General features: G+C 42.2%; 1 protein-coding gene across 3 annotated transcripts in view; it reads left to right on the top strand.

Annotated features, from left to right (window-relative positions):
- COL8A1 (collagen type VIII alpha 1 chain) overlaps window positions 1-25564 on the top strand; it is a 98984-nt gene that overhangs the window by 65332 nt on the left and 8088 nt on the right. For all 3 annotated transcript variants that reach the window (XM_083438360.1, XM_083438358.1, XM_083438359.1), the window contains one exon: window positions 5059-5170. The gene's annotated coding sequence lies outside the window, so the exon portion shown is untranslated. The remainder of the gene's footprint in view (window positions 1-5058; window positions 5171-25564) is intronic.

Here is a 25564-nt window from a genome sequence, read left to right as displayed (position 1 = left end):
GGGTTAGTGGAGTCTGTAACCTGAAGCGTTTGTAACCCAAAGCATTTGTAACCTGAGGTACCACTGTAAAACATTTATATATAATAAGCAGTACTATTTTTCCAGAAAAAGAGGTGCCAGAACTCACCACAAATGCCTTCCTTGTTCTCTTATAATGGCAATAGCGCCCACCTGAGAGGTGCTGGAATTGAGCTCTGGTGAGTTCCTGCTGGAAATAAAGCCCTGATAATAAGCGATGCTGATAATATTGAATACAAGTATTCTGAAACCTGATCTGGGCCTTAGTTTCATTCTGAAATGCTGGGACATCGCCAGGATTTTAGTGGATACTTAACACAATATTTACTGATGTAGCACACTGTACAGTCAGAGCTGTCCTGGGGTTTTTGCTGTTTAATTTGTCCTGGACAAATTGAAATGTTACTGTCCCCACACCAACCCTGTGCCTTAGCAAGCACCAAGCTGCAAAACAATAAGCGCATTAAACGATCAGGAGTTGACCATAATACTATTTCCCCTTCCTATCATTTTTTCTTTTCTTTTTTACTTTCTTCCCATAACAACCGCATTTGCAGCTGGTGGAGATCAGGAGCCGCTCATCACATCCTATGAAATTCATCCAAAATATCATACCAAGCCCATGAGCTTCGAAGCTGTCTCTGTGTATCACCTCCAAAGAGCTCTCCCTTTCCAAGACATTTGCATAGATGAGTTTTTGAAACCCAAACAGTTTTACCTAGTTTGCCTCTATAGTGGAGTGTTGCCTTTCTGCCATGATTAATTGAATGGGAAATTCAAGACCCATAGTTTTCATAAATTATTATTATGATTATTATTATTATACACTATGATAAATAATGCCATGGAAACTCAGGCTGCATACACATCATACATTAAAGTATGTGGCTTCCCCCAGAGAATCCTGGGAACTGTAGTTTCCCCTTCACAGAGCTACAATTCCCATCACCCTTAACAAAGGACAGTGCCCAGGATTCTTGGGGGAAAGCCATGTGCTTTAAATGTATAGTGCAAATGCATCCTCACTTTCCACAAAAGAAGTCTCTCAATGAGCTAACTTCAGACTCATGGATAACTTCTGCTTCAAGCATATGAGGTCACATGTGCAGTCTAGTATTTTGCTGGACCAATGTGTTGACTTGTGAATACAGTGATGTCGTAATGTCTCATAAATCTGTCTGTGTGGATCTTCCTCCTCCTAAGACTGGAGAGACAAGAGTGTGTGGGAAAGCTGAGAGTGAAAGGGAAAGGCTGGATTTGAGGAACTGACAACACCTCATCTAGAAGATAGCTCCCCAAATAAGGCTGTAAACACCTTACCATCTTAAAACACAGCAAAGTGAGGTTATTTTTCACTGTGCTTCAATTCAAATGTGCATGGTATTTTCCACATCACTATGCTTGGGATGCGGTGGCGCTGTGGTCTAAACCACAGAGCCTAGGGCTTACTGATCAGAAGGTCAGTGGTTCGAATCCCCGCGACAGGGTGAGCGTCCGTTGCTCGGTCCCTGCTCCTGCCAACCTAGCACGTCAAAGTGCAGGTAGATAAATAGGTACTGATCCGGCGGGACGGTAAACGGTGTTTCCATGCGCTGCTCTGGTTCGCCAGAAGCGGCTTAGTCATGCTGGCCACATGACCTGGAAGCTGTACACCGGCTCCCTCGGCCTATAGAGCGAGATGAACGCACAACCCCAGAGTCGTCTGTGACTGGACCTAACGGTAGGGGTCCCTTTACCTTTATGCTTGGATGTGTCACCATGCTGCCTGCTGTCTGTCCACAGGGTGGAGACAGAGTTGGGATGTCTTTGCCTGATGTGAATTGCCAAGTTGGCTTCCCTGCCCCTCCACCCACCCCCAGTTCCATCCCTCCAGTTGAGCACCCCCAGAAATTGCCTTCGTGCCTCTGTCAGCTTCAGGCATGATCCCATACATCTCCCAGATACGATGGGGTTTATTCACAAGTAAGAGAAGAAATGTCTAGGGAGTACATCGAATTTTAAACCCATTCTTAGAATTTCTAGTGCCTCCTTGGCACCTACAAACATCCGAGAGAGAGAAAGTGGGTGGTGAAAGGAAGAATTTTTAAAATCCACAGAAATGCATTAAATGTGGTGCTTGTTTACATGTCACATTTACAGTAGGCTCCTGTTAATGATCAAATAAATAAAAACACACAATTCCTTGGAAAGGACATCTTGTCATTAGCAATAGTGGCAGAGGTATAAAGCACTTAGCCCTGATCATCTGTCTTCACCAATTACCCGTGACATTTTTACTGCAATGTGATTTATAAAGATGCTAATGCAGTTTTAACTTCTGAGGATCTTGAATGGTTACTAGTGTAGGCTGCCTATTCCTGAATAGGAACCATATTGTACTGAATGAAAAACCACTGTGCTTTGAATGGTACACTCACATCCAGTGGGTGCTGGAGTAGACTCATCAGCAACAGCTGTGGTGGCAAGAACATCCTGGGATCCTTATTGATGGATGGAGAACCTGCTTATAGCTGTGTATCTTCTGGGATCTGTACTCACCTGCAGAAAAGCAGCCCTCCACTGTACTAGGGGTGGCGGGGGGGGGGGGACATTACTGAATCCCTTAATGCCAGCATTTGATTCAAGGAAGAAATATCCCCAGGCTAAGAGAGCTTAGGCCATGTGCCTGGTAGAAGTCTAATTGCTTGATGACATAACATGACTCAGTGAATGCTTCCACTCAGCTCAGTGGCGCATGCTTGCAAGTCTCAATGCACAAGAAGCCATCATCAGCTGCCCTGTTTAGTCCTCCTCCAGTGAACTGAAGGCAAGGTTATTTTCTTCCTTTCTTCCTCTTCAGCAAGCTACTTGCACAGTACTGTATTAACAGAGATATGGCTAATGTGCTGCTTTGCCATGAACAGAATGTGGCAGGGGGAAGGAAGAGATTTCTGTTTGTGTGTGTTTTGCACTGCAAAAATTGATGCACTGTATGGAGGAACAGCCTTGGAACTGAAACAGGTGATCCTTCCAATCAAGAAGTGAGAGCAAGTGTTGTGATTCCAGACTTCCCTATTAATAGATTGTAGCTAACGGAGTGCAAACTTTGTCCTAAATTCAGGTGCGTTTGGGGCAAAACATGATCAAATAGTTTTTTCATCCTGCTGCTTCTGTGCCTAGCACCACTCTGTGCATGTCTACTCAGAAGCAAACCCCACTGAGCTAAACTAGTCATAAATATGGCCTACAGGCATCAGAAAGAGCGGAAGGAATTACTAGTATCTGTGGTATCTCACAAAGGTGAGGTATAAAAGGTGTGGTGTAAATACAATAAACAAATAATAAACGAGACTTACTCTCAGTAAGAGAGCATAGGATTACAGCCAAACTGGACAATCCTACACATGTTGCGTCAGAAATGGTCTTATTCAATTCAATGGGATTTACTCATGGGATTGCAGCGTTAGTAACCGAATTATTGGCAATCATTGCCTTGGTATGTTCTGCCAGGGTTTTCAAATTGCATATCTTTTGTGTGTGCTTTGCTAATGTTTTATATGTAATTAAGTTATATTTTGGGATTCTGCCTTGCTAAAGGTCTTGCTCTACCCTGATTTTCTGTCCTGCTTCCTGATTTTTCTGATGGCTCAATATATAAGAAAATGCAATGTGACTCATCTGTCAAAAGCTGTTGTAGGCTTTTTCATAGAATCTGCTTAATGACAACAGGGAAACGTTGCCATTATATAAGAAAGACAGCATTTATGCCCAATAGGCTACAGACCTTTAAATTTCAGAAACAAATATTTGAATCTACAAGATAGGAGGAAAGATACATAAACATATTGAAAAGCCCTCTTGTTGTTAAAACTGAAACAATCCTTATAGTGATCTTGGTTAATTGCAAAGTTGTTACCTCTCTTTTTCAGCCTTTGTCAGAATAACAGAGATACAGTACATCGCTTGATATAGCTTTCATCTTCAACCCAGCATCAGAAGGAAACAATCTAGTACATGTCAGTAATAAATCACAATGATCGTACCCCACTGTGGACATCACCTCATTTCATCATGGCTCTGGACTTGTTTGATTTACCTTTCCCCCTAGTTGAAGTTACACATAGTTTTTAAGTGTGGGTGGAGATTGCAGTTTCTTGTTCTGCCCATCAGATGCATTTATAATGTCAACTGGACCATTGGCCCTCTATGTGTAGCCAGTGGTATAATGAATAAACCTTTCATAGATGTATAAGGTCCTATGCATGGTTGATGTCCAGATCATGCTCGCCATATATAAGTTGGACATCATGCAGTGGATTTTATGCATCTAAATAAAGTATGGAACATTGTATGGAACTGATTATTTAGTAGAATTCAATGGATTTTATGCATGTCAACACTAAAGAAATGTTAAATCCATGCCTGGTGAACCTGAAGTTGAAGCAGACACACTTGGTGAGCATGATAAAAAGATACAGTTCTCTTTTGTTTGAGAGAGTGTGTGAACTAGTCCAGTGTCTTTGGTGGAACAGTAACTCATGCAACTAGGTCTTAAATCAGGATAAGTTATCAACCTGCCTGTATCATACTGAGGTCATCTTTGGAAGATGGGCTTCAACCATCTAGAGTTAGGAAGGTGACAACCAGAGAGAGGGCCTTCTGAGTTGTGTACACCAAATTTATGGAACTCATTCCACAGAGAACTTCTTTGCAATGCCATATAAAGACATTTTGATGTTCTTAAGCCTTTTGATACTTCGTTTATTCTAATATGCTATTATTTCTTTATTTACACACAACTTCTGCACTGACTGCTGCAGACCAGTTGGGCTTCAGAAATGGCAGTTTCTCCACCACAAAATCCACCACCACTTCAGTATTACTTTGGCAAATCTCAAATTTCACTGTAAAATCTTAAATTGGAATTAAACTTTTTATGGTTGAAAATTCTAATCTAATATTTGAATGCTTTTAAAAAAATATATACAGGATTTTTGTTTGTTTGTTTACAAAGGGGTGATTTATAGTTCAAAATGTAACCTTTCAACTTATTTTTTCTAGGCGCTGGTGATAAAAATATTTCTTTCCTTTCCAAAGTCTGATGAAAATCCAAGGCTTCTAAACACTCTCGTGCACTAACTCACAGCTCCATCCTTTCCCCCAAAATCTTAATGTAAGTACCACCATCATTTGAAATTCCAAATTTCATATTACATGTACTAAGCCTGAACATAAATGGTTTAAAACTCTGGGCCCTCTTATCATGATTTGGACTTGAGAACTTGGATCAGCTACTCAACTAGTTGTTGTATGTCTTAGTGCTTAAATTCTAAGAGAGAGGAAATCTGCTCTGCCAAATTATTTGTAGACAACGTTCCATATGTTTATGCAGAGAATTCAAAAATGCAAAAAAAAATTGTTGAAAGATAGAAAGGATGGCGATTTGATGGAATGCTCAGAAACCCCCTCATTAGTTCAAAGGTTTTTCTTGAAGTTCTCTGAGTTGTGAAATTGAGGTGGAAATATTCATTCGTAATAATGGATGCTTACCTCTTTTTCAGGGGACTTTTGGGATTTAAAGGATTCTTATTGATTTATATTGCCATCATCATGTCAACTGTATCCAGAGTAAAAAGGGGGAAACAGTATCATGTTTTTAATGGTAATGCTTAGGGCAAGTAGGCATTTGTTCCTAGTATCCACAGTCATCATATGTGTATGAAGTCATGTCACAAGCATGACTTCGGGAAGAAACATTCTTTTGCTTAGCAAAAGCTTCCTTTATTCTAGCTTTGCGAGTGGGAAAGGATGGAAGGAGGGTTCAGTTTGCATGCCATAGATCCCTGCATATTTTACATAAACTAAACCATTCAGTGTTCCATTTTTACATCCATCAAAACTTATTTACACTGTTTATCTTAATGCTGCCAATGTTTTCAAATGTACACAATTTTCACCCATATATTCATTAAACATTTTCCAATCTTCTTTAAACGTATATTCTTCTTGTTCTCTTATTCTGTAAGTTAAGTCTGCAAGCTGAGCGTATTCCATCACTTTAAGTTGCCAGTTTTCTTTAGTTGCGACCGCACTCATTTTCCATTTTGGGGCTAACAAAAAAGGCTATCTATGTATGCCACTACTGCGGCCCATGTTTTGTTAGGGGCACAAAATTTCAACACCCGGTTGAAATACAGTTGAAATGCCTCAATACAGCTGCGTGCTCCTGTCACTGGGTTCTGTTGAAAGCAGCTTCTCCATGCGAACCAAGAAGTGACCTCTCCAGACAACAGAACAACTCTTCTTTTCTTATCTCTGAGGCTGTGATCTCCTGGATGACACAGATGCCATTAAGCCACTGAATGTGCATGCCTACTCCATCTATTTCACTCCCTCCCACCCCTCCGTGCAGCCCCAAACTGGCAACCCACACACTATGCCACTGATCTCCCCCATGTCTCCTATTCTTCCCCCTGCCCCCTCTCTTACTTAAAAAAAATATGAATCATAGCATTAAAGAGTTGGAAGGGGCGCTGCAATGCAGGTATCACAGTGAACCACCTGCTTTTCTGCTGCTGTAGCAATAGCAGCTATGGTGATCTCTGTGCTGCTGCTGGGTTCTGGAAAGGAGCCAAAGCAGGAATCCTTCAGAACCAGGCATTCTGGGTGAGATGGCCAGGAGAATGCTTGAGCTGTCACACAGCTTGCTGCTGTAGTAGTGTAGGGATTTTCCAGGCCACCTTGCCCAGAATGGCTGGACCTAGGAAGGACACCCTTCACCCTTTCTCAGAGTCCAGATGGCAGCTGGTGGCAGGTAGCCCACATGCCATTGTGGATGGGGTCAGATGGGACCAGCCTTCACTCTAATATCTCGGCCTGGCACACATGGTCAGCAGCTTGGACTGGTTTAGAACCCTGGGGCCTTCTGGTTGACTGCTGGCTCTAGGCAGAAGGAGAGGACAAGTGAGTGGGCAGCAGAGCCATGGAGAGGAGGAGTGGTGTTGTGAAGACACCCTGCCCAAGGTCCCCACAATACCTAGAGCCGGCACTGCTGGGAATGGTGCAGAATATAGTGTAGGGGGCTGCAAGTAGAAAGAGGAGTTGATGGACATACCTTGCATGAACAAAAGAGCAACTCAGGACTCAAGCCAACGTACTCCTTCTTTTGGACATAGGGACTAATACTTGGAGAAGTTATACAAGTCCGCAAGCTAATCGAAGAAACAGAACCTTGAATACTAACTCCAGTGCTGTCCCTTTTAGCAAACTGGTGCCTTCTCCTTCCTGAGTCGGCTTCAGCCGCTGAAAAGAATCGGAATGTAATGAAGGTTTAGACAAACCTTGGCACAAATATTCCACCACAATGAGTGTTTATCTACCGAGATCAGCCAGCTTTACGAAATTGAAAACACACTGTTGATGCGAACTTACCCCCAACGCAAAGCTGCTAACGCTATATGCAAACTTCAGTGGCAGGTCCCATCTCCCAAATTTACAGAGATCTGTAAGCTTTTAGGCTTCATGTCTGTTGCCAAGGACATTTGTATCCAATAGAGATTCTGGGCTCCAACCAAAAGCAACACTATAATTGTCTCCACCAAAAACAGGAGGTCCTCTCTGGGATTTCCTGTCTCTAAATCCCACCCACTCCCCACTTCCCTCACAAATGGCCTTCCAATGTTGCGTTTTCTGAAACCCAAAAGGAAAATATGTTCAATTTATGCAGGTGAAAAGAAGATGCTCAGCTTTCATCAGCATTCTCTCTGAAAGCATTAGGTAAAGCAGAAATATACCCGTTGGCGGTTTTAAAAACTTTTTATAGAAAAACACACACACACAATCATGTGAAAATAATAGACTTAAGGATTTAGATTAAAGTAACAAAATATTTTAAGAATGCGCTTGCCTGAGTCTCTTCAGTCTGTCTGGGATTCCTTTGCAGTAATCCAATGTAGGATTGGCCCAACTTAATCATCGCCAAGTGGATATATATAAAGGACTTAAGAAAAATAATGTATGCTTTTTTGAACATACAAATGAGAGAAATAGAAATACATCCAAATAGAAAGCTCTGTACAGTTCATTCTCTCATTCCAGCCGCTACGCAGAGGGGGAATATATCAAGGCAACCTCAAAGGGACTCATGAGCTTAGTATCAGTTACGCAATGGTCAAACTGGAATTTTTGATTTTAAATTAAAGGCACAAGCTAGCACAGGTTTGTCACGATTTATGCATTTTGGTCTGCATGCAGAAGGTCACAGGAACTGTCTTACACCAAGTCAGACCACAGGCCCATTTAGTTCAGTGTTATCCAAACTATCTGACAGACACTGTCAAACTTGAAGACATCCCAAGCCAATAATAGTCAAAGCACAGGCAATGTTGGGTGCTGGTTGGAGTGTTGGATTAGGACCTGGGAGACCAGGTTCAAATCCCAACTCAGCCATGAAGCCCCCAGGGTGATGAACTGTGCTTGGTCCAGTCGCTGTCTCTTAGCCTAGCCCACCTCATGGGTTTGTTTCAAGAATTAAATTGGGAGCAGGGAGAACTATATACACCATCTTGACCTCCTTGGAATTTAAATGTAATAATGAAATAAGTAATAAAATATGTAGAAGAAAATGAGGAACTGGAGGTGGGCACCTCATAATAAGCTTTGGGTCACCACAAATTGTTCGTCCACACCTCCAGGGAAGTGTCTTCTATGTGGTGGTGTTAAAGCTTATCTGCTTTAATGCTTTATTTGAGCACAAGACCAGGGCTTTTTTTTCAGCCAGAACTTACCGGAATTCAGTTCCGGCACCTCTCAGGTGGGCCCCAAGGGAGAACAAAGGAGGTGTTCATGGTGAGTTCCAGCACCTCTTTTTCTAGAGAAAAAGAACTGCGCAAGACATTGTTAAGCTCAGAAACCCCATGCCAATAATAGCCAAAATCTAAACATAAGGATTCCTGTTACGAATGAAATAGTGAAATGGATTTGTTTTTAAATGTTCAATAACTTAAATAATTACAGTGGTACCTCAGTTCTCGAGCATAATCCATTCCGGAAGACTGTTCGCATTCCAAAACATTCAAAAACTGAGGCGCAAAGGGGCTGTCTGCAAATTCAGTTGAGAAAATTGAAAAACACGCAGTGGAAGTCATTCAACTTCCAGGGCGCGTTCAAAAATAGAAACATTTACTTCTGGGTTTTAAGTGTTTGGGTTCCGAAATGTTTGTTAATGTAGATGTTTAAGAACCGAGGTACCACTGTATATAAAAATGACATGGCACAATCTGGCCAAATATAGCACAGCCAAATATGCCCCCCTTGACTTCCATGGGAAATACGTAAGAGAACTTGCACTTGATAATTTCTCCTATTTGAAATTGGTAGGGTGTCAGTGCTTAACAGATCACACCCCCTATCAGTTGGGAAATGTTAAGATTAATTGGACCACATCTTGTGTGCACAATTTTATAAAGTGTAGCATATACTTCAGATTATTCCAGGAATAACCAAATTTGTTCTGCATGTTTGCAATAAATGGCAAGCTTACAATACTTTATTTTATTTTATAGTAATGATTAAATATTTGTGTAAATTTCTACTTTGGTATACATTGTGTCCAACAGTCATTCCAGTTAGATCCATGACACATTTACCTAAACCAAAAGGGATGCACAACATTCACGTGCAATATCATTTGTTATGAATTCATATAACCATCCAACAGGTTGGGGGGGGGGCGGGTGGAAGTGTGTGAGTGAATGAAATTTTCCTTCATTTTTTCTGGGATAAATCATACCTAGAATCATGTTCCGTACATTATAATGTTCATAAAAGCAAGCTCTACATGTCAGTATGCCTAAAATCATTCTGTAATAAAATATCAGTGCTCAAATTTTCTTTTTTTTAATTCAACTTATTTTGGGCACAGTACATCTTGAATTGCAGGTTCAAAGCATTATATATACATTTAATTTTAAGCTTGAGGTGTGCCCTTTCAGATAGTGGGAGACGCCAAAAAAAGGGGCATGCGGACTTTTCCCAGAGCATGGGAGTCTGGGAGACTTTTTGTATGCAATAAAAGCTCATCTTTCAGAGTTGCTGGTGCATGGTTGCTTCTGTTGCAATAAATTTGAGGTTCAACCATAGACTGACTGGACTAATCTGGAGAAATTATCAGTGAACTATGTTCACTGGGTGATATTGCCAGGGTCTTTGTGCTAGTGGCTGCCGCTGCATTCAGATATGAATGAAGCTGGATTAGGATTTCTTTTCGGGGGGGGGGGGTCATGTAAAGGCACTGAATCTGGCAAGTTTGTAGTAAACTTTGAGCCTGAACAAAATTTAAGGTTTAGGTAATGAGGGATGTCATGGGAAACTTAACGTTAAACTGCTATTCCAACTGTAGGGGGCAGTGTGTCTGAATGGGGCCAGTTAGCTATGTTGCTCTTCTAGGCTGTCCTTAGCAATAAAATTGTTCTACTGGGCATCTGTTTGAGTCCAGGGGCACCAGATAGGGGGGCGCAAATTTTTTTTCAAGCAAGGGGTCAGGCTCCCTCAATATCCCACGGCAACGTATGGATGCCATGCGTGCATGCTGCTTGATGTGCTCACACGCTATGTGTGAGCACGCTATGTGGTGTGCTTGCGTCATGTGTGAAAGCCATGTGGTGTGTGCACAACGTGTCAGGGTGGTGTGCACATGCGGCAGTCACACGCCTGTTTGGGCCTGTTCCCTTCTCTGGAATGACCTGGCATTGAAATTATAAATTGTCATATACATCACTTCCTGTGAGTGGGATTTCCATCCCGACCGAATAAAGGCACCATGGATTGAGAATGCCACATCCACAAGTCAAACTGGGAAGGCAATCACAGTTCCTCTAAAAAATTCATACTCAAAAATTTGGAACCTTCTGAAATACTGGTATTTGGATTCAAATTGTTGGTGAACTTGAAATTTGTCTTGCATGTCATTTCAGGTTTAGTTCCTATTTCATAAGCCTAGGGTTGTTGTCAGGGTGAGACAGGTCATGAGGAAAGCAGCATTTGGACCAAGCCTTGTAGTCTGTTGCAATGTGAAGCGAGTAGCCTTTGGCTGAAAAGAAGCTGTAAACTTGCAGCAGCTGTCTAGACGGGCGACGGTAGCAAGTTCTGCCACCTCTCTTCCATGTGAATAGCATCCCTCTTCTTGGGCCTTCCATATTTTGGGAAGGAGCCACAGATTTAGAAGCGACGGTTTCAAGAACAGGGTTCAGCATTTACTTAGACAAATGCTCCCATTCCTCACTTTGTTTGGCAAACTGTCACTAAGTAAGTAATGGCAGAGGAGAGGAAAGGAAAGGGTCTGGCTTAAGGCCTAAGTAATGACGCCTAAGTATGCATTACGCTTAGTGAACAAAGTTCACAGTTTGCAGCTAAAGGTCACCAGGAATTCATGCATTCTTGGCACTCTCACTCAGTCCAAAGGAATGTATCGGACTTTGGTGCTTGGTATTTCAAGGTCGTTCCTTTTCCAAAGTTATATGAAAGCACAAACCAAGGGGGGATGAGAAAAGGTGAATGTGTCAGGGATTCTTTTTTCACCATGGTCTTCATTATTGCTATCTGTCAAACAGATGAAGTATTAACAAGAGAGAGGTGTTGAAATATCTATTGTGGTTTGCTATTTATACGTCACATTTATTGGGTAGGATGCTCTGTAGTCATCCTATATGTTCTTCTTAGGTAAAGGTAAAGGGACCCCTGACCATTAGGTCCAGTCGTGGCCGACTCTGGGGTTGCGGCGCTCATCTCGCTTTACTGGCCAAAGGAGCCGGCGTACAGGTCATGTGGCCAGCATGAGTAAGCCGCTTCTGGCGAAGCAGAACAGTGCACGGAAATGCCGTTTACCTTCCCGCCGGAGCGGTACCTATTTATCTACTTGCACTTTGACGTGTTTTCAAACTGCTAGGTTGGCAGGAGCAGGGACCGAGCAATGGGAGCTCACCCCGTCGCGGGGATTCGAACCGCCGACCTTCTGATTGGCAAGTCCTAGGCTCTGTGGTTTAGCCCACAGCGCCACCCGTGTCTTCTTACTAACCCTAAAAAGGCATGGGGCCAACATCGCTTAAGAGATCTCTTCTTCAAAAGTGTTGCTGACATCACAGGATTTATGGTTGATCTATGTAGGGGGTACTGGATCTTGCAAAAGACCACTCCGTGCAAGCCCAGTAACCTTATGTGTGCCCTGGAATATGTTCCCACAAAGGCCACTTTGAACTGTCTCTGTGTGGGACGGCTGCTCAACTGAAATTCTTGTAAGAAGCACGTGTTTTACAGATATTCAGATCATAAAAATGTCTCAGATATTTCTCACACACTGTATTGTGGTACGATGAGCTGTAAGCTTGAAGTGCGCTTGGAGCAATGAAGCGTTATCCAAGCTGATGGTTGTGCCAAAAAGATGAGTTCATGGTGGCTTAAATGAATAGCCCTCAATTATTTTTTAAAAAAGAAAATGGTTCTGCAAATAGGCCATTTAGGGTGTTTCCCACCTTGTAAAATGCCTTTAAAAATGGAATTACATTAAGAACATAAAAGACCCCTGCTGAATCAGAGCAAAGTTTCATATAGTCCAGCATTTTGCTCTCAGATGCCTATGGGAAGCCTGCAAGCCAGAGTATAGAAACACTCTCTCCACTTTTGATTCCCAGATGCTGATAGGAAATAATGCTTATTTTGTGTATGTTGGTCCCATGTGATGATTGCGCACCTGGAGTTTATGGCTCTCTGTATAATTTCTGAGAAGCTGCACTTGATCACAGCTTCTCAGCAGGTTTGGCTGCATGTGCACAGAATGGGTGAGAAAACCCAGGAAATATTCTTACAGAAATTAAATGCAGCTGTGCTGAACCGCAAGGGAAAATAAAATGCAGGCTGATGAAAGTTTCTGGGAGGCTCAAAAGTTTGCAGACCATTTTGTAGCATTTTGGTTGGCCTAATACAGGTATTGCACTAGTGTGGATTCAGCAAATGTCTGTGATAATTATTCCGCACAATACTCTATGTGCACAATTCAAGTTATGCCTTTGGTGTAGGGATTTTGTGTAAGGTAGCCTAAATGGTTCTTTTATTGGCTTGCTCTGCATAATGCACCTGTCCTGCCACTGAGAAATTTATGAGTTTCCAGCTCATCCTCTTCAAAGCATGACTCTGTTGAAACTGAGTGGATCAGTGGTGCCACCTAGTGATCAGTATAAAATCAGAATTTTCCCAAGTAGAAAAGCACAAACTTTCTCTCCCTCCCCCCCCCTCCCTCCTGCACACTTGTATTTGCCAGTAGCATTCTATAATAGCAGCCAGGGTTTAAACAAATGTTCTTATTTCACCAGCTACATTCAGCTATTGCCATGTTTTTGGTTAAATTTATAGAATTTAGGATGTTTGTAACTGGGACGTCTGGTTCCCTCCCCCTCCCTGGCATACATTCTGAAATTGCATTCTTTTCTTTATGCGTGCAAGTAGCTGTATTTAGAAAGATTTCTGTTTCTCTTCTGGCGCAAGAGGTCAGAAAAGATGGATGACTTGTAGTCTACAAGATCATATTATGCATACCTGAGCGCTGGTTTAAATATTAAGGTAACCAGCTTCTGCCAATGAGCAGCACTCAGCACCATTTCTGGACAGTGTTGAGATATTATGGTGGAGTCATGGGAGCACAAGGAACCAAGTCAGACCAGTGACACATCTAGCTCAGTATTGTCTACACTGAAAGGCCTGGCAACTTTTGCATGCAAAGCAAGTGTTTTACCATTGAGCTACAGCTCCACATACCCCAGGTTTCTCTCAAGCCAGACCCTTGACTTTTTTATTTTCCCAACCTGTGCGGCTAGACTTTAAAACTTTTAGCCTCCTGGCCCAAAAAACAGCCTGAAGCACAATATATTTTGCAAGGGATTTTATTCTCTTCAGCGTTTGCATTGCTGAATAAAACTTATAAACTTGCAGACTGACTAGAGTTTCTCCCCATGCTTGGTTTGTGGTTTCGTTTGAACGTTCTGGGGTTTCTGTTGGTCTTATTTATCTGAAAGTTTCTTAACAACAGTAAAAACAAGATCAGAGAAAGGAAAGGAAAGATCATGGGCGGCGTGAGTTCACTCAAAGTTGGTTCAAGTCAGGCTAATCTACTGCCCTGCTTTTTTCAACAAAGGAAAACAACAGATCCATTCTATTTAGATTTTAAGGACAGAGGAGCAGGCTTGCTGCATCAGACCAAAGGCCCATCCTGTTCGCACAGTGGCCAACCAGATGTAAAGGAAACCTGAAGCTCTCTCCTGAGCTCTCTCCTCACAAGACCTGAGCTCTCTCCTCACCACAACGCTCTTCCCCCTTGTGATTCCTAGCAAGGTAAAAAAAAAAAAACAACCATTGATAGTCTAACCCTCTTTTAATAAGAGAAAATAAACAGAAAGAAGTTTAGGTAAATATTTGATAACATTACTGCACAAGAAATTATGATACAAACTGGAAATTGTGGCTTTCAGCAATATATAAGCCTGGACCAGACTGGTGTTATGTTGGGGCCACTGTGAGGAATGGCAGCTAGATCCAACTGCTTAGAAAATCAAGCCACAAAAATGGGCCTTTCCAGGGCGTGGGTTACAGATGTCCAAGGGTGAGATGTTAATGTTGAGCCTATGGTGAGTAATATGAATAGTTCAGGATAGAGTTGGTCATTACCCCTTTACTGACTATATTAACCCACATAATCAGCATGGGGAATGGCTGTGTCTCAGTAATAGAGCATAAGGTAAAGGTAAAGGACCCCTGGATAGTTAAGTCCAGTCAAAGGCGACTATGGGGTGTGGCACTCATTTCGCTTTCAGGCCGAGGGAGCTGGCGTTTGTCCACAGACAGCTTTCTGGGTCATGTGGTCAGTATGACTAAACCGCTTCTGGCTCAACAGAACACCGTGATGGAAACCAGAGCGCACGGAAACACTGTGTACCTTCCCGCTACAGCAGTACCTATTTATCTCCTTGCACTGGTGTGCTTTCGAACTGCTAGGTTGGCAGGAGCTGGGACAGAGCAATGGGAGCTTACTCTGTCATAGGCTGCAGGGTTCAATCCGTGGTGTTTCCAGGTAAGGCTGGGGAAAACCCCTGCGTAAAAGTCTTGGCCGCTGCTGCCAGTCTGTGTCAACAATACTGAGCTGGAAGGGCCAATGGTCTGACTTGGCATCAATGTCCTATGTTCTTAGGATTCAGATGTGCATTTAGCTTTGTGCCCTAGAGACACTTGATGCAGGAATTCATCAGTTCTCTCTTACGCTACAAACTCTATGAATTAGCCTTTCGTGGTAACATTTCATGGTCAGTGGCAGCTGGACACCAGCTTATCAGTCCTTGATCTCTAGAGTAACAGTTTTTCCACTATGGACAGTCAGGCCCCCAGAGTGCTTTCTGTCTGGAGCCAGAGACATCAAAGTAAATCCGTTATTTTTATTTGCCACTACTAAAACATTCACAGAACATGCTGGAAGAATTGTCTCCCTGTCTGTTCTTCAAAGAGCTTACTGTGCTAGGGAAACCTTAGAGACCCTGTGACAATGTAAACAGATGTGCTGACTCCTTGCTGAGATACACAAGGTTCAAAATGAACCAAGATGATCGGCTTGCTTAGGTATAAATCACTGTTTGTGTACATAGCCTTTTACAGAGTAGCATGAGCAAAAGGCCAGGCCCCTGACCCAAGATGCTTACAATCTAAATTAGATAGCGTTCAAGTGATGGGTTGTTATACCGTAGAGTCTTCGTTGAATATCTGGGGAAAGGATGAAACTCAGTGGTACAGTAAATGCATAAATTCCCTGGTTTAATTCCCAGCATTTCCTGCAGTCAAGCAATTGTAAATGCTCGGCACACAGTTTTTAATGTGGTATGCTTTTGCAGTTTTCTAGTTTTGTGCAGATCTGAGGGTTCAAAAGAAAAGAAAACATATATAATGCTACACTCTGTTCAGAGAGCCAGTGTGGTGTAGTGGTTGAGAGCGGTAGACTCGTAATCTGGGGAACCGGTTTCGCATCTCCGCTCCTCCGCATGCAGCTGCTGGGTGACCTTGGGCTAGTCACACTTCTTTGAAGTCTCTCAGCCCCACTTACTTCACAGAGTGTTTGTTGTGGGGGAGGGAGGGAAAGGAGAATGTTAGCCAATTTGAGACTCCTTTGGGTAGCGGGATATCAAATCCAAAATCCTCCTCCTCCTCCTCCTCCTCCTCTTCTTCTTCTTCTTCTTCTTCTTCTTCTTCTGGAGCATACCAGAAATAGTTATGAGCATAACCAAAAAGAAACCAGAGATTCAAGGAAGCAGTGGGCCTGGAAAGGAGAGTAGCAGAAAGTGATTATTGATCCACTCACGCCAAAACACCTATGACCCTGAGTGAGCTATACGGGGCCAGTTTTCCCCCAATATATTTGATTATTGGGTAGATATGAATTTACAGAGGAAAACCATTAAAATGGTGTTGCTTACTGGTGGAATTATAAAATTGTAGAGTTGGAAGGGACTCTGAGGGTCATCTAGTGTAACCCCCTGCAATGCAGGAATCTTAGTTAAAGCATCCATGACAGATGGCCATCCAGCCTCTGCTTTAAAACCTCCAAAGAAGGAGAGTCCACCAACTCCTGAGGCAGATGGTTCCACTGTTGAACGGCTCTTACTGTCAGAACGTTCTTCCTGATATTTAGTCGGAATCTCCTTTCTTGTAACCTGAAGCCATTGGCTTGGGTCCTACTCTCTGGAGCAAGAGAAAACCAGCTAACTCCACCTTCCATATGATAGCCCTTCAGACTGAAGATAGCTATCATATCTCCTCCCAGTCTCCTCTCTTTCAGGCTAAACATATGCAACTCCCTCAACCGTTCTTCATAAGGCTTGGTTTCCAGATCCTTGCTAACCTTGGTCACCCTCCTCTGCACACGTTCCAAATTGTCAATATCCTTCTTAAATCGTGGTGTCCAGAACTAGACACCGTACTCCAGGTGTGGTCAGACCAAGGCAGAATAGAGTGGTACTATTACTTCCCTTAATCGGGACCCTATACTTCTGTTGATGCAGCCTAGAATTGCATTAGCTTTTTTTGCTGCTGCATCACACCATTGATGTTAAGCTTGTGGTCCCCTAGATCCTTTTCACATGTACTATTGGCAAGTGAGGTGTCCCCCATCTTATAGTTGCACAGCTGGTTATTCTGCCTAAGTGCAGAACCTTACATTTGTCTCTGTTGAAACTGATTAGGTTAGTTTTGGCCGAGTTCTCCAATCTGTTAAGAAATACAAATAGCAGCAAACACGCAGTAAACTTGGGTGTGGCAAATCCTGACCAGTGGTCTGACTCAGTATAAGACAACTTCTTATGTTCTTCTTATCAGAAGCAAAATTGCCTTTGCTTGGATTTACCATTTTAGTTAACGATTCAAACATGAGTTCATGGATAGGCGGCTTAGCTGAAGACATTTCATATTTTTAAGTCAAATATTCAATTTCCTCCTGGCACTGTATGCTGCCACCTCTAAAATAACAAACTTACAGGCCTGCTTAGTTTTCACTGATGTCAACTGCTTGGTGTCTGCAAGAAACAAGCACCATGCTAACAGGCTTAACAGGTAAACCCAACCCTTGGTTTTTTGGTCCATCGAGGTTTGTAAAATATAAGTCTTCCTTTGAAAAATAATAATAATACAGAGGGCATTTGGGGCTGTTGTATTTTCTTCCATCCAGTCTATGTACCTGGGTAAAAAAAACCCAATCACAATGTTTCTTTGCGTACAGCCAGCGAAGCAACATGTTTGATCGTTTCTGTTAAAAGCAGAATATGGCTTAAGATCTGACTTATCCCAGTCGTGTTATTTGGCAAACTAATGACACAGTGATTAAACCACTCAGAAATATATATCAAAACCATCTGTGCCTGATTACATTTCAACTTTATTTTCAATTTAGCTTTGTATGTACCAGAGGAATTCGGCAGTTCCATTATTTCCTCATCAGGATAGCAGGAGAAGTTCCAAACAAAAGTAATCTCCAAGATTTATAGGCTTGACAGTAGTGTTGACACTTGGCAGGCAAAGCCTCTTAGGAGGAGGAGGAGGAGAAATGCTCACTTCTCCAGGTATGGGGCAGACTGGCTGCTGAGGCAGCTGTGCAGTGAATGATGGGAACAGAATTTTGACTTGACAATCCCACTTCCAGATACATTCAGAGACCTGCGAACGGCGATCAGCTGCTTTCTAGAATGTATTAAAATTGTGCAGGAAACAATAAATGTGTGCCTGCTTTCTCTGCTTTCTTTGGAAAGCAGGAATCAGCCATATACGTCACTTTCAGAGCTATTCCATGGCCTGCGTCTCTCCCCTCCCCCAATGGGATACAAGGGCTACTGTTACTGAAGTCGCTGTTGGAAAAACGCCCTGGGCTGCCCCTGCACTCCGAGCGTACTACAGTAAAAGGCATTTCCCTTCTTCTCCAGTGCGCTTCAGTGACATATATCAAATGATATATGCACACTAATCTTCTAGCATAACACAGCAAGAAGCATGAGACATCGTAGAGTTAATCTACGTTTTTATTTACACACTATGTACAGACAAACAGAATCATGGCGTCCTCTCTCTCCAGCTCCGAGAGAAAAAGAAAAGGACAAGTAAAAGTACAGTACAATAGTACATACAGCGGAAGAGATAAGACTGTCTTCCCTTCCCACACTCTTTCCAGACAGGCATGTGATTTACACCAGTCTCATCTGCAACATCAGAGGCGTGAAATACTAACAGTTACTTCTTTTTGTTGATTTCAGCAGGAAAAATAATTCATTCAAACTGTTGTAGATAAAGAACAAGTAAAAAGTATAGTGAGAGGGAGTTGGTGGGGTAGAGGTAAAAAGGTAACGGTAAGGTAAAGGACCTGGATGGGGTTGTAGCGCTCATCTTGCTTTCAGGCCAAGGGAGCCAGCGTTTGTCCACAGACAGCTTTCCGAGTCATGACTAAACCGCTTCTGGTACAACAGGACACCCTGACAGAAGCCAGAGCGCATGGAAATGCCATTTACCTTCCCAATGCCATTTACTTTCCCTGTTAGGCCCACCAACTGCATGAAGCACCCTCAGGCAACTGCTGGGGTCCCAGCTGCTGACAGCTGCCCTAAGGCCCCTATCTGAAAAGAAAAGAAATTCTGGCACTCCCATTAGAGTTGGGCAGCTGAGTTTATTAGCTATCATTTAAATTGCCTACAGTGTCAAAGCAAGGCTACATCAAATCTATAGAACATTCTCCGTATCAAACAACAGGAGAGTCCTCTTCTAACAGCATTCAGCTGACACATCTTTCAGATCTTTGTATTAAATGCACAGAGGGGGTGAGGAAGAGAGGGTGCACCCAGCATGCAGAGGAAGTTATTGCAAAGGATGCTTATGTGTTTTAAATTGTTGTTGTTTAGTCGTTTAGTCATATCCGACTCTTCATGACACCATAGACCAGAGCACGCCAGTCACTCCTGTCCTCCACTGCCTCCTGCAGTTTGGTCAAACTCATGTTTATAGCTTCGAGAACACTGTCCAATCATCTCGTCCTCTGTCGTCTCCTTCTCCTTGTGCCCTCCATCTTTCCCAACATCAGGGTCTTTTCTAGGGAGTCTTCTCTTCTCATAAGGTGGCCAAAGTATTGGAGCCTCAGCTTCAGGATCTGTCCTTCCAGTGAGCACTCAGGGCTGATTTTCTTCATGGAATGGATAGGAAACCTTCCTTCAATGGATAGGTTTGATCTTCTTGCAGTCCATGGGACTCTCAAGAGTCTCCTCCAGCACCATAATTCAAAAGCATCAATTCTTCGGCGATCAGCCTTCTTTATGGTCCAGCTCTCACTTCCGTACATCACTACTGGGAAAACCATAGCTTTAACTATACAGACCTTCATTGGCAAGGTGATGTCTCTGCTTTTTAAGATGCTGTCTGGGTTATTTTGAATTGTATATCCTGCTTTTTACCGTCTAGATCTCAAAGCAGAGTGCAACATTGAAATATGCAAAAATTTAAAGCCTAAATTAAACTTCCAAATTTTAAAACCTCTAGAATTTAAAATCTCAACCATTAAAAAAAAAAAATCTGTGAAGCATTCATGGTGCAAGGTCTTCCTGAAATTTATTTTATTTATTTCATAAAATCTACACACCGTTTGATTTTAACACACACACACACACACACCCTCAATGTGGTTTACAAAAAGAGAAAACAATAATTAAATAAGACCATCTTGACCAAGAATCTGACATTTAGTAAGGACAATGCCTTTCGAACTTCTTGTGGGAGTGAGTTCTAGAGAGTGAGGTCCAAAACACTGAAGGCATGGCTTCTCGTTGGGGTATACATGAAAATGTGCACATGCTTGTCTACCTGCACACGTTTATCCCTCCTGTGATCGAGGTGAACACCTGAAAAGGGCGACAACGGTAAAGCAAAAGAGATGGGAGGGGGAGAGACATATGTGGCCAGTGGTTTTCAGCTTTGTTTTCCTTTGGGGCGGATTGTAGCACTTCATTTTGCTTTTTTGGATAGACATACCTTCTCTTCCAGAATTGGAGGGAACGTACGCACAAGACAAGATTTCTCTTTTGCAATTGGGTGGGGGAAATGCTGCCTTCCAATAAAAACGGTCTGAAGGGCCAGAGACCTTTTCAAGAAAAATATTGTATAGACATTTTTCATGGTTTGAATATCTCCCTTGGACTGGGATTTGGGGTTTCTAAGGAGCTATAAAATTAATACAAAGAAAAGAAAATAAGAGAGGCGGTTGTCTTTCTCTCCCCACCCCTTCTTGGATGGGATAATCAAAGTACAGTGGGCTGAATTACTGTACATGGCAGAGACTCAGGCCCAAGACACAAACTTCAATTTTGCTGTACTTTTCTGAAAGACAGATAAGCCATAAAGCAGCGTGGAGGCAAGAACTAAGAAAACACAGTGCGCACAGCATCAAAGTGAACAAATGAAAGGCCAATGCTGTGTTTTGCTAGTTTGTACAAAGAAGTGGGTAAGAAAGTATTTTATGGCAAGGAATCAAGCCATAAAACCATGGGATTGCAACAGAGAATCACATTCAAGAATAATATTAAGCAAATTTAAGCTAGCATCATACTTAAGCATTTCGTGGCTGCTTCATATGCAGTGGTGGCTGGTGGCCATTGGGATAGGTGGGGTGGAAGGAAGAGAGGGAGGGAGGCCAACAGCAGGGGGAGCCAGAGTCAATGACACAGGTAACCACAGACGACAATGGGCAGAGCGAACTAATTCTTGTTCTACTAATTCTTGTTTTGCCCCCACTTTGTCCCTGCTGAGTTATTCAAGGGCAACACTGAGAACAAGGAGGAAGAATCTGGGGGGGGGGGCAGCTTTTGGGGGGGAGTTGTAAGGAAGAGAGTAGGCATGTGGGGACTAGCTGGAGGCAGACTGAGGCAGGTGGGGTAGGACCCCATTTGCCCTGATGAGCCAATCACCATTGTTCACATGATACGTTTTGGGAGTTAATAAGTAGTTGTTGTTGTTTCTATACTGCCCTTCATCCGTGGATCACAGGTTTACATTATAAAAATATATAAAATCATACTGTACTAACAAACAAAAATAATACCTCCACCTGCCACAGTTTAAAAGGCTATAAATTGTTTAATCAACCCAAAGCCTGGTTGAAGAGGAATGTTTTTGCCTGGAACTTAAAGCTATGTAACCCAGGCACTAGGTGAGCCCCTGAGGAAAGCATTGCACAAACTGGGAGCCACTATAGAAAAGGCCTATTCTCATGTTGCCACACTCCATTCCTCTCATGGAGGAGGCACACAACGAAGGGCCTCAGATTATGAACACAGGCAGGGAGGGCTGCCATACACTGTTTTTTGCCCGGACATGTCCAGGAATAGGACTGTCAAAATGGCGTCCGGGTGGATTTTCGCTGAATATGCAAAATGTCCAGGAAAACCCGGATGTATGGCAACTAGGGCGATTTTTCAAGAAAAATGCTTTTAAATTAAAATAAAAAGCCCAAAGACTTATTTATTTCAAGGATATGTTCCCCTAAAAAGCTCAACAACTTTGCCTCCTCCCCTCCAAAAACACCCTAATCACAGGGTCTGGGTCAGTTCATGTGGGGAGAGTCAGTCCTTGAGTCCTGAGCCGTTTAAGGCTTTATAGGTCAAAACCAGCACTTTGACTTGAACCCAGAAACTATGGCAGCTAGTGCAGTCAGGCCAGGATCAGTGTGATATACCAGTTGTCTTCTGCCAATAGCAGCTTCTAGTCATATGTCCTTGGTGGTGGTGGTCGCTTCTCCAGGGTCTATAGTCATACATCCAACAGATGAAATGTTTACAAGCTATAGCTGGACAAATTGAGATATTCTCTCTCAACCTCTCTCTATGTATATTTATATTTATTATATTTACTCTGTCTGATGCTTTCATTGAGGTAACGTTTTTAATTGCATTTTTAAAATCTAGAACAACAATAAATGCATTTTCTTTTACAAACGCTACACACTCTATCATGGCAATGTTGTACAGCCTGATTGGGAGTGTTTTCGTATTTCGAGGTAGCCTGCTTTCACCTTTGCAGATCTGCTGTGGCGTTCCTCATGATTCCTAAAAATGAATAAAAGAGCTTTGTTGCCAATGTCACTTCTCTGCTTTTGAAAGCACAGCGAAATTGACAAAATCCCCTTAAGGAAATCAAAATAGCAAGAAGAAAAGACATCCCGTGGGGACAATGGTTTTAAGAGGTTCATGCAAAAGGGGAAATGAAGTGTAAGCTTTTAGGACCATCTCACAAAAGCTAAAGGTATTAGGGGCATGCTTTGAAGCTGAAATCGCTCCCATTTCAACAGTCAATTATCCTTTCAAATGTCAAGATATTTTAATGGGATTGTTTAGATACTTGAAACATTGGTGGAACCGTTAATTTGTATCCTCCTTTTGCAAGTTGGCTTTGTCAGCACTTTGCAATATATTAAACTGAACAGCCTGATTCAAACCAGATTAACAAGAACAAAAAAGGGGGCAAAAAGACCCTTTTAAATGTAGAGCAGAATGGATAATTTTGCATATCTGCATTTAAATGAGTATATAGAATAGAATCATAGAATCATAGAGTTGGAAGAGACCACAAGGGCCATCGAGTCCAACCCCCTGCCAAGCAGGTAACACCATCAGAGCACTCCTGACATATGGTTGTCAAGCCTCTGCTTAAAGACCTCCAAAGAAGGAGACTCCACCACACTCCTTGGCAGCAAATTCCACTGTCGAACAGCTCTTACTGTCAGGAAGTTCTTCCTAATGTTTAGGTGGAATCTTCTTTCTTGTAGTTTGGATCCATTGCTCCGTGTCCGCTTCTCTGGAGCAGCAGAAAACAACCTTTCTCCCTCCTCTATATGACATCCTTTTATATATTTGAACATGGCTATCATATCACCCCTTAACCTCCTCTTCTCCAGGCTAAACATGCCCAGCTCCCTTATGTTGCTCCCTTATGAGCAACAATAATTCAGGTAATTGTTCCCAGCTCTCTAGGCGAACAATCTTGTTCCCAGCTCTCTAGGTGATATGCTATTCAGTTTAAAAACTAGTGCTGCAGTGTATGGACTAGAACCTGCATTTACTAGCTTTAGGATTGCTGAGTCATCAAACAAGGAAAATGCAAAAGAGGTCTACGTTGCCCCGCTGGGCTCCTCTGGGATGAAGGGTAGGGTATCAATTTAAATAAATAAAACTGGGCAAGAATTGTTCTCAGATAAGCCTTTTTGTTTGAAGTGCATCTTCTGTTTTAAAATGTTGAAAAGGTGTGCTTACTTTTGAACTTTATTTAAGGATTTCATTGCTGTTTAATGAAATGATCAAGGGAGTTTCAGGGTCCTTCAATTTGCTTTGACTTATTCAATCAAATGTAAATATAAAGCGACACTGAATCATGTATAGTAGAATTGCTCCATACTTTAAGGTGTGTCCTTTTTAGGCCACAAAGAATCCATTCAACCCAAGTTTTTCATTATTCCTCCTCTGTTCTCTGCTAGTGAGATGCTAAGCCTAGAAATAAAACTTGCAAGTTCATTCCAATTGTCTTCAGTGGAACTACATATTTGTTTACTGATTTGGGGGCAAAAGGAGCTTCTTGGATCATGCTGAGAAATTTCCCCAAAACCATATTTTTGTCACTTCATCTCCTCCATGATGAGATATGCTTTCCTAGAGCTGATTTGTGTAGTGACTGTAGTCCATGAGAACAAGGAGGAGACTCACGATTCTGTCGTAACCCTTGTATCAGGGACACATCCACTTGCAGGGGGAAATTGGTGGGATGACTTGGGTTGGGAAGTCCAAGACAGAGCTTACACCTGTATTGCAATATTCTAAATACAGCTTTAACTCTTTTTGTATTGTAAATGGCATACACAGGCTCAAGCTGATGAAGACTATAACTGAATTGTGTATCATCTAACAAATTTTCTTTCATGAAGATAAGCTGTTTTAAAAATCAGGACCCACACGTTCAGCACTAAAATATTTAAACCACACATATAATCCTCTTCCCTGGCCATGTTTGTGAGGCTTAATTATACACACACACAGGCAATTCTTTCTGAAGTGTGAAAACTGTAACATTGCTTTTCTGCTTGATAGCAAAATAAATGTTTTTAATAGAAAAAACAAAAAAACAAAATAGTTTTGTTTATCAAATGGTTGCATTGGAATTATATCTACATATGCAAATGACGAGAATGTCATACTGAGGGCTTCATTGAGTGTGAAAATCCATGCATTCCTGGTCGTTTTTGCCTGATAAGTCAGGTCTTAAATTAGCTGACTTTTAAATCCACATCGACTGAATATAGAAAGCAAAGAATGGAAGCTGTGTGTAATTATGAACTGGCACATTATGCATTACTCAAATATGTTAATACTGTGCATGGCCCCCTCTCCCAAGTATTGAGACATTTGTTCTTAACTTTCACTACTTAGTTAAAAAAAAATGTGTAAAGAATGTTTGTAAATGGCTGAGGCTTTAACTGTCTACCCATTTTGTGGGTGTTTTCCCAAAAGAATAGTCATTGTTTGAGGTGAAACTATCTGTTTCGAGTCTGTGTCATTGCACAACTATGCCCTGTGCCACAGCCTCAGCTGTGCAATTCTGCACCATTTAGCGCTTGCTAACCAGGCCCAAGGGCAGCCCTGCATAGAGCACATTACGGTAATTGAGCCTCAAGGTTACCTATGCAGTGGTCAAGCGATCCCTTTCCAGGAGGTTTCATAGCTAACAAACCAGATACAGCTGGTAGAAGGCATTCCTAGCCACAGAGGACATTTGGGCCTCTAGTGACAAGAAGTATCCTTGAGGTAAGAGCCCTTGATCCAAGCATTTGTCCTCATAAACTATTCTAAGTTGGATCGCTTTCATAGCAAATCTAGCCATGCTGAACATAGCAGACTTAGCTGTACTTGACTGCAAATGTTTGATTTTATCCATTATTGCTGTGGAGCGCTACTGACTCTCAACCTCTCTTCAG

This window comes from Podarcis tiliguerta (assembly GCF_965153285.1).
Source record: "Podarcis tiliguerta genome assembly, chromosome: 4".
NCBI classification, from domain to species: Eukaryota; Metazoa; Chordata; class Lepidosauria; order Squamata; family Lacertidae; genus Podarcis; species Podarcis tiliguerta.
Note: the sequence above shows the minus strand (reverse complement) of the source record. Positions and strands in the feature narration are given on the sequence as shown.